General features: G+C 42.8%; 1 long non-coding RNA gene across 1 annotated transcript; it reads right to left on the bottom strand.

Moving 5' to 3' along the window:
* Positions 1 to 657: 657 nt before the first annotated feature.
* LOC148422100 (uncharacterized) lies at positions 658 to 9150 on the bottom strand. Its single transcript, XR_015865890.1, has 2 exons — positions 8550 to 9150; positions 658 to 3525 (listed from the first exon to the last, which is right to left on the bottom strand). It is a non-coding gene; the product is annotated as an uncharacterized LOC148422100 (long non-coding RNA).
* Between the last annotated feature and the right edge of the window lie 679 nt (positions 9151 to 9829).

The raw sequence follows: 9829 nt of genomic DNA, 5'->3' as shown, positions 1-9829 counted from the left end.
GAAAGAATGTAATGAGGAAGAAGGAAATTTTAAGGGGCTAGAAATGACTAAAGATTACAAAAGTCAAAAGACTGTAGTCCTTATATTTAATCATGTTTTTGTTTTTTATTCATGTATTTATGTTTAGTAACGCAAAACCAATACTTTGGGTTGGATGAAGTCCACATTTAGGGCATGAACTAACCTGATAAATATAATCTGAGACAAACAAAATAATTAAATTCAGCACTTTTGAGTAAAACCATTATGTTATATTCTGTATGTAATTTACAGTTAAAAAAATCAAGCTATTATGGTTGGGTTTGGTATGAGACTCAGTAATTCATTCATTGGTCAAAATGTTCAGATTTGTCAAATGTTTGCTGTGTAATGAAGTTCAAATCAATTCACAATTTTTGTTTTGTTCAACAATAATGTATTTTCATCAGATTAGATTGTTTGTGTAAATTCTTGTCCCGTTTTTCCTCCTCAAATCTACTTCCACAAAGATTTAGATAAGATCCATTATTCTTGGGTTTTAATAGTTTGCAGCTTTGTCTGTGTTTATATTAATGCATCTTCAGTGTTATTATTCATTGTCAGAGAAATCTCAGAAAAGAAGACTAGGACAAGCCTAGCTGCTTAAACAGCAAAAAGAGTAACTCAGACCAGCCAAGATTGACTTTTCTATGCCGGACATAGGGAAAAACCGCTTGGGCAAATGTAACTCGTGGGTCTTCCAACGCGTTTTCCACTTGCCCAGCCGTTCCCCCCGGCTTTTATTGAATAGAAGCATAGCAGATTACAAGACACAACAAAAGAGCCAGCCGGGCGCCACCGGCAGCTGGGCCAAGGTCCCGGCTCACACTTTCGTGCGTCAACAGTTCTATCTAAGGACAGGGTCAAGATGAACTAGGATTGCATAAATGGGTAACAATGAACTAAGAACATAATGATAACAACCTAATATATGATTCCCTTCACATATCCCCCCTGATTATCATTATGAAAACACATCAAACGATGTCAAAAGCTATTGCTTGAGTGGGAAGAAAACTACCCAAAAACCCAGTGGGAAAAAGGTAGAAACCCTTCCCAAGCAAGAGCTTGTTACAAAGAAAAAGAAAAAGAAAAAGCAAAAGCTAAAGCTGTTTTTGGTCCAATACATGTATATACATATTGCAAACCATGGCACATCAACATCCTACGTCTGAAACCTTTTCCGTAGGTGCATCATAAATGGTTCACACAGAAGTTGAGTCGTTATCAGAGTCGGAGTCATTGTCGGAGTCGGAGTCAACAGGTTGATAGCCAGTCATGGCCACGGTCACTTGCGCCGCTATTTTGAATTCGATAGCATCCATGATTTTGGTGGCACAGATCTTACACAAGGGCACACCGCAGATTATGCAGAGACATGACAGCACGAAAATCCAGGCGATGACAGAGGCAATGGCCACAGCTACCCCCTTCCAGTCGCCAAAGGAGTCTTGCAACCACTGCAGGAAGGGGTTGAGCTCAACTCCCTCCATACTTTGAGTCCTCAGTCTGTACTCCCTGAGCAATGTCAGTGTCTCCGACAACGAGCCATTGGACAAAGTGTGTAAAGGAATAAATGCACAACATTCACCTGATGGTAAAAGCTTGCACACACCACCCTTTTCTGCCAAAATCATGTCGAGTGCTTGTCTGTTTTGAATGGTCATGAGTGAAGTAGCATGTAGTTGTGAGGCGGTGTGCATAAAAAGTGCCTCGGTGAAGTTAATCAACGTGTTCACCTTGTGATTTAAATAGTTGATCAACTCTGTGTGTTTGTACACGGTCACTGGAAACAAAGCACCTATTATGGGCAGATGTGAGCCCGCTGCGTTTGCTTCATCAATCAATTTGTCTTTGTCAGGAACCCGTCTAGGCATGCCAATCACGTCAAAATAAACTGGAGTTTGTCTGGTAAGCGGGACTGGCGGCTTGTCAAAATTGCGTTTGGACCGATGGGTGGAGTTCATCACAATGTTATCTCCTGGAAATACATACGCAGTAGTCTGTTGAACACCTGTAACGTAAACGCATGTGCCTGTCCAATGGGGGGGATAATTCTGGATATAAATTTCCCCCACCGCAATACCACCACAACTGTGAACGTGCGACATATCTGGTAATGCCAGTTGATACAGTCACAGTCAAATTGCACATTGAACTGTTAATTGTGCCATGATCTACGCATTGTATCTTCAAGCAATCCGATCGTGTGAAGCAAGTGAATGCTGCAGCAGTTGGTGGATGAAACAACATGGGCTTGGTTCCCAATTTAACAACTGGAAAGTGCAGGGAGTACCGTTTGCACATGTCATTTCCTGCAATTCCCTGGGTCAAATTTAAAACGCATTCAGATGGTACCGGTTCCACAAGTCTTAAGGCTGCTCTAGGTTTCATGCACACAATGCAATCCTGTTGTAATGATTTAGCAACGAAAACTAGGCGATCCATAAACAAATTATCATTAATGCCCACCCCAGTATCTTCTTTTAACAATGTTTCGATATTCTCACCCTTGTAATGAATCTTAACACCTTTTGTCAATTTTCCCACTTTTCCCCGAAAAGAGGTCACCTCGACTTGTGGAAGGACTCGTGTGGTTTTAACTGAATTGCTGGAATGGCGCCGACTATAACAAATTTTAATTGGGACATGCGGATGGGCTCCAGCCATATACCAAGCCCATAACGTGAGCATGGAACAATTTGTGCTATCTGCATTAGGTAACGAAACCATTGGTTGCAGAATAAAGGTTATGGAAGGTTCGCGATCAGTCGACACTTTGATTGTCGGTTTCTTATGCCAATTCAGTGCCCCTTTGTTTCGGTGTGGATTGGCCCAATAATCACCGTCGACAGAAGTAATGTAATTAGACCATGACAACCACTTGCCTGCATCCGCATCATGGGCGCTCATAACATAAAACCAATAATCATACCATTGACTCATATCAGTGACAGATGTGTAACGTTCTACCAGGTTTTGAGACTGCAACTGGTTCAGTGGTATTGTGATAGACAGTTCATGAGCGATAGATGTGACGTTTATCACCGTTGCCGTGGTGTCAGTCAGAATCCTGAGGTTGCCCACAATGCCAGTGGACAACAGCCGTCGGCCAGGGGTAGGCGTCGTAGGTCGTCCGGACACAAGGACACCGCCCAGCATCAAGCCGCATGCTGCTCGGAGGAGTGCTGGCGGACAGGCCATTCTCCTGAGAGGGGTGTGTTTACCACAAAAACCCTTTCTTCCACTGTGGTCTTTCGTTGGTGCACCGTCCGTGCACTTGGGGGTGCTGATCCTCACTTCGAGGGACTGGCGTCGCTAGGCCCATCAACAGGGGGTCGAAGGATCTTGCACTGCGACTGGTGGATCCACCCGTCGCGTCCTTCAACTTTCACTGCAGTTGGTGTCGCTGCAATCATCTGGAACGGGCCATCCCAGCGTTCACTGTCCCAACGAGGTCGTCAGCACCTTGAGGAACACCTGGTCTCCGATCTGGACCCGGGTTTTCTGTGGGATAGAACACACTGGCCAGTCATTGTGCTTATGCATCTCCCTTGTGCCAAACAGTCTTTTCATGTGAACTGGAAAAGAACATCCACTAGGTGGCTGGTCATGGGTTAAGTCTGCTAGTCCGTATGGTCCTCCATATACTATTTCAAATGGTGATAAAGTTTTTCCTTCAGCGGAACAAATCTCATTTCTGTGGCCACAATAAGAATGCAATCTGGTCGCTGTCTCTTTATCACTTGCATTGTTTTTATGCGTATGGCCTTGACTGTCCCATTTGTTCTTTCAACAAGCCCTTCTGATATTCAACAGTTCTCCAACTTTAGTAACAGCTTTTTTCACAAAATGCAATCAATTGTCACTTCTAATTACTCTCAGACTGCCAAATGTCAGTATGATTCGATCACACAATGCTTTGACAACTGTTTTTGCATCACAATGCGCTGTTCGGAAGAAATCAACCCACTTTAAGAATGCATCTAATATGACGAAACAATATTGCTTTCCTAATGCCTTATTTGATTCAATGTCATCCATATATATCATATGAAATGCTTCGGGTGGTTCTGGAAATTTGCCTCTATGTGGTCACAAATAAACTTGCGCATTATTGCAAAAACAGATATCACAACATTTACAAAAAACACAAACATTTTGAGTATAAAAAGTGAACCCATATGCAACTGATCATGCATATTCCCCCCTGTTGACACATGGCAAAGCTCATGTGTCAACTTTGCTGCTCATTCAAATCAGAATTTTAGTAACCATGGTTTTCTAACCGCCAATCTACTTTTTTCTTCAACATCTTGTTATGCTCCTTTATTTAGCCATTTTTGCTGCTACAGTTTAGGAGCTGATGTTTTCCTTGACATCAAGATGGTCTGTGTGTCTTGTTCATCATGTAGTGTGTCAATGCGGTTGTCTTGTGCTTTGGCAACTGTGGGCACACCTATGACTGTTTCTTTGGCTGCTTTGTTTGCCTAATCGGTTTCCTGCTCTAATTTGGTCATTTCTTTTCTCATCGTGGTTTTGAAGCCGCGGTTAGCCCAAAGTTGATAAAACACATGCCATACTCGCTGTCTGTCCATATTGTAACATCTTTGCTTTCAAAAATTTCACACGCTTTGATTAGCGCGGCCAATTCATCTGCTTGCAATGAACATGTCGATTTTAATGTTCCTTAAAACAAAATTTACTACATATCCCACCCTTTTGCGGCCGTCTTCCCCTTTGCTAGCTGAACCGTCAAAAAAAAACAACTTCTCCAGTCGGGAGAGGGGTGTCATTCAGGTCAGGTCTTGGTTTGGTGGAAATTTGGGCGTGGCTTCCACAGTCGTGTGGGGTGCCGTCTACAGGCGTGGGCAAAGGTGTCGCTGGGTTTGATGCTCCACATTTAACAATTATAATGTGTCCCTGTGATACAAGAACCGCGGTGCAATATAAATGTCATGCAGGCGATAAGAGTGTCATTTTTTGGGGTGGGGGGTTTCCAGCAACAAAACAAATACATAGGGAACCCTCAACGTGAGGGAGTGAAACAAAACAACCTCCACTGAAGCCTCCTCAGCCAATGCTGCGGCCAGCACCACCTGAACGCCTTCAGGGGTCGGCCCAGCAACTGCATCCAATTCCTCAGAGTAAAATTTGACTGGCCTCAGTTTCCCGTCATGCTTCTGCAACAAAACTGAAGTCATGAATCCCTGTTTAGCGGTCACTCTTTGCTCAAATGGTTTGCTGTAATCCGGTAGTGTCAATACGGATGAATTAAACCAATTCCAATTTCACACTGTCAAATGCCTCGTCAGCTTTTTTTTCATAACTGATATCAAGCAGTGGCCTAGTCAATTCAAAACAAATTTTGGAATCCATATGCTACAATAATTCATCAGCCTCAAAAATGACATCATTTGTCTTTTAGTCTGAGTTTTTGGGCTTTCGCAATGGCCTCCTTTTGTCTGTCAGTAACAATTCTGCCATCCTTATCTCATTAGTTCTGCCAACCTTCTTCCATTTGTTTCCACTTGCCCAAAATCTTTCTTGCCACAACGCCAACATCCTTATGCATTCAATTTTGTCTTTCAACTTTCTCTTACATCCTTCTTTTCCGCTACCACAATTCCTGTTTCCAACACAACACACTTCCACTTCTCCATCACACCAGAATGTCTGTTTTCTCCCCTACATTCTTCTACTTTTCTTCTTCTACTCCACTCTCAGCTGAATAGTCGATTTATCTAATCTCTGAGTGTTGGAGGTCACTCACATCTACATTTTTGTTTGTCGTATAGTTCCATTTAGCCTTGCATTTTCTCAGCTGCTGTCAATATGTTCAGCCTGTTTATCCATTATCTACCATGATGCGATTTGTTTTTAGAAAACTCTTGCAAACTATACTATATCAAACAATTAACATATCGACTGGTTCATCCTCCTTTTGCACAGTTGAATCTATTTTACTGTAAGACCTGATCCTATCATGCTAATCTCTTCAAACAATTATTACATATAAGGCATCAATCTTCTACCTTTTAAATTCATATTTTGTAAGGTGCCAGGCTTTCTTCCGCTTTTGCGTACTTGTATTTTGCAGGGCCAGTATACAAAAATAATTCTGTCCTTCCTGCCTCCTTTTGTCTTAACATGCAGGGTTTGCTACTTGGATCATGAAATACAACTCCCTATCACGCGTCTATGCAATTTTCTATACAGGTGTGGTTGGTAGAGAAGGGTCACATTCCTGTTTTCAGAAAGTGGAGGATAAATTACGAAAAAAAAGGTCGCAGTCACGGTCAAAAAGGGGAGGCAGAGGCCTCTGATTGCCACCCCTGCTCTCCGCGCCTCTGTTTGTCCTGTTATCTGCAATTCTCGCAAGCAGCTTTGTTTGGTGTCTACTTGGCTGTTTTATTTTTTCTACAGGTCATTTAGTGGCTGCTGCTATTTCCAGATTCAACTTTTTCTCTTTTATCGATTTTGCTATTTGAAATTTTTCTTCAGCTTTGTTCTAACAAATTCAGTGGTCTCTATCAATTTGCCAATTACAAATATTTTCCACTTTGAAGAACAACAACAGCAACAACAACAAAATCAACTTTAGCAAAAACGACAATTCTCACAACTATGACAACAACAATAAGAGCAACACATGCAGCAAACTGTGCGAAAATTTCAACAGAGCAAGCTTCACAAACTTACACTCACAATCACTTCTCATTTTCATACCACAGTCTCCCAAGCTGGCTATCATACGACAACATGCCTACATGTTATTAAGCTATGAAAACACAACATTTATAATTCAACGTCATCTGGCTATCCACCCCTGGCATAGCCTCACATACAACACAACAACTTTGTGTATTTTATTTGTGTTTCAACCCCTAATTATTCATTGCCAGTTAATCTAACATTTGGAAACATCCTAATTCTTAATTTAGTCTCAACTGATCCCATAATATATTTTTCCATTTTTCTCATTTCACCTGTGTGCTGAGAATTAACCCTGTGAATGGACCAGTTTCTGCCCACAAACCTCAGGTTTGAAACCATCTCAAATTTGTCATTTTGACTTTTAACCATGCAGACTAGATCAAGCCCGATCTAACAATGTATTTTAGCCAAATTTCAACAAATATCATTGTTTATTTCTAACAATCTAACATACAAACATGTAACACACCAATAGTTACACACCAGCAAACTGACAGATACACACGCAGATCCACATCACACAACATGCAGTTTACAACGTATATGTGGACTTTGTTAAGCACGTACAAGACACACTTTTTGCACACACCATTTCAAATGGCATCACTCCTTTGGCTTCATGTCAACCCTCAGTACTCAGATGTGGAGCTGAGACCCAGTCCCGAAAAGGGTCTTACTGCCGTGGCCACGGTCTTGCCTGGTTGTCAACTCCGCCTCTGAAAACCTCAGGTGTTAAGAATATGGTGGTAAACTCAGGTACGAATTGTTGGTGTCTGTTTTCCACCGTTAATTTGGGTTTACTGTCTGGCTGTGTTAGTTGCCGACAGGTTAGTGGCTGCGGTCAAATCATCATCTGCTTTCCTTTTTTTCTCGGCCACCTTCCATGGTCCTTTCGGTTTGGCTCTATCAACTAAAGCCTTGCATTTAAACCACTGTTAACCATCACTGTTTTCAATCCTTTCCCTGTCCTTCAATGACAACTTCCGCAACACTTTCTCCAATCCACCACAATCATCCACGTCTCCTGAAAAACCGTATTGGATTTTCCATTTTTCCACATACTTAGTACTTTCTCTGCTATCTATCTCTGCCCGACGTACTTTTTCCTTCGATTCATCCACAAAACAACAACATTCCTTTTCCCATTTTGCCTCCTTGGGCCGAGTTGCGGCCTCGGAGGACTTATTTTTTTTTACTCATGATTAACTATGTTTCCTTCGTCACGGGAGAAATGCTACGTGCCTGGTGTCGTGTCGGATACCGAGCTTCTACCTCGAAAGGCGGATATCCCCAGGTGTTTATACTCACGACCGTTTCACCAGTTTTAGATTTCCCGTCACTCAGGACAACCACTCCACATTCATTCCACACTCATACATCACAAAAATGATCAGCAACTGTGCACCGGATGTTAAACTTTCTCTTTTTTAAGTCAGGCCGTTTGTTTAAAGTCCAATTGACTATACGTTTAAGGTCCAATGGACCAGCCAGTCTCGTCAGACTGAACCCGTCTAGACGGTCGTTTAAGGTCCGATGGACCGCACGTTTAAGGTCCGATGGACCGCCCGTTTAAGGTCCGATGGACCGCTCGTTTAAGGTCCGATGGACCGCACGTTTAAGGTCCGATGGACCGCACTTTTAAGGTCCGATGGACCACACGTTTAAGGTCCGATGGACCACTCGTTTAAGGTCCGATGGACCACTCGTTTAAGGTCCGATGGACCGCCCGTTTAAGGTCCGATGGACCGCCCGTTTAAGGTCCGATGGACCGCACGTTTAACATCCGGTGGACAATTCAGACTCGTCAGACTGACCTTTTGTTCTTGCAATCTCTCCGCTGGTCGAGTCACTCTGGTTCGTTGGATGGTGTTTGCGTTCCTCCGGTGAGCGGTGTCCGACGTCTGGCCTCGTGGAAAGGAGGGCTTCCAGAATCCAACGGATTCCGACGGTATACCGATTGGTTCAGCTGTCGTCGATCGTCCACCGAAGAGAAGGCTTCTTAACCATCCGGCTCGAACGGACCAAGTTAGAATGTCAGAGAAATCTCAGAAAAGAAGACTAGGACAAGCCTAGCTGCTTAAACAGCAAAAAGAGTAACTCAGACCAGCCAAGATTGACTTTTCTATGCCGGACATAGGGAAAAACCGCTTGGGCAAATGTAACTCGTGGGTCTTCCAACGCGTTTTCCACTTGCCCAGCCGTTCCCCCCGGCTTTTATTGAATAGAAGCATAGCAGATTACAAGACACAACAAAAGAGCCAGCCGGGCGCCACCGGCAGCTGGGCCAAGGTCCCGGCTCACACTTTCGTGCGTCAACAGTTCTATCTAAGGACAGGGTCAAGATGAACTAGGATTGCATAAATGGGTAACAATGAACTAAGAACATAATGATAACAACCTAATATATGATTCCCTTCACATTCATTCAATGTGAAATAATTATTGAACGCAACATTTTGGCAAGCTAGATTGGTAATGGAACTATGCAGGCTTGATCAACGTGAGCAAAAAGCATTATAGTCACCAGCAGATGGTGGTTGAGCAGCTTCATTAATCCTCCCGCGGATGAAGCAGATGATCACACACCTGAATTGGAAACGAAGGACGTTAATAAAGTACCGTTATGTTGGCCGAATCTGTCGCGCTGAAGCATCCCGTGTTCCAATCTAATCCTCAGTTAGAAATTGAAAAAGTCATCCTGCTGGAATGGCCCTTGTTGATCACTTCCACATTTACCACCGGAGCGTGAGAGCGTTGTTGTTGCTGTGTCATCCTTTATAGCTGCTAAAAAGTCAGAACTTAACAAGTAATTGGAATCAGCTCTTGAAAACACAAAAACAAGTGTATTCTATTTGGCAAAGTACTTGTCTCATTACAAAACAATACATTCAACCTTTTAGTCTACTACATTTTTGTAATCTTTCACCGCACGTTCGAATGGAAGATCACAGGCAAAATACTGACCACAACCCTAAAATCCTAAAACATTATTCAAACATAACAAAACATTATTCAGTCATTATTATTAGCATGTCACCAGTCCGTGCCCCACTCGTTAGACAAAGTGTTTGCATGTTCATTTTAGCAGCAACGG

Source organism: Hippichthys cyanospilos, chromosome 6 (genome assembly GCF_059441005.1).
Source record: "Hippichthys cyanospilos isolate Australia breed blue-spotted pipefish chromosome 6, RoL_Hcya_1.0, whole genome shotgun sequence".
In the NCBI taxonomy this organism is placed as follows: Eukaryota; Metazoa; Chordata; class Actinopteri; order Syngnathiformes; family Syngnathidae; genus Hippichthys; species Hippichthys cyanospilos.
This window is presented reverse-complemented; position numbering and strand designations above follow the sequence as displayed.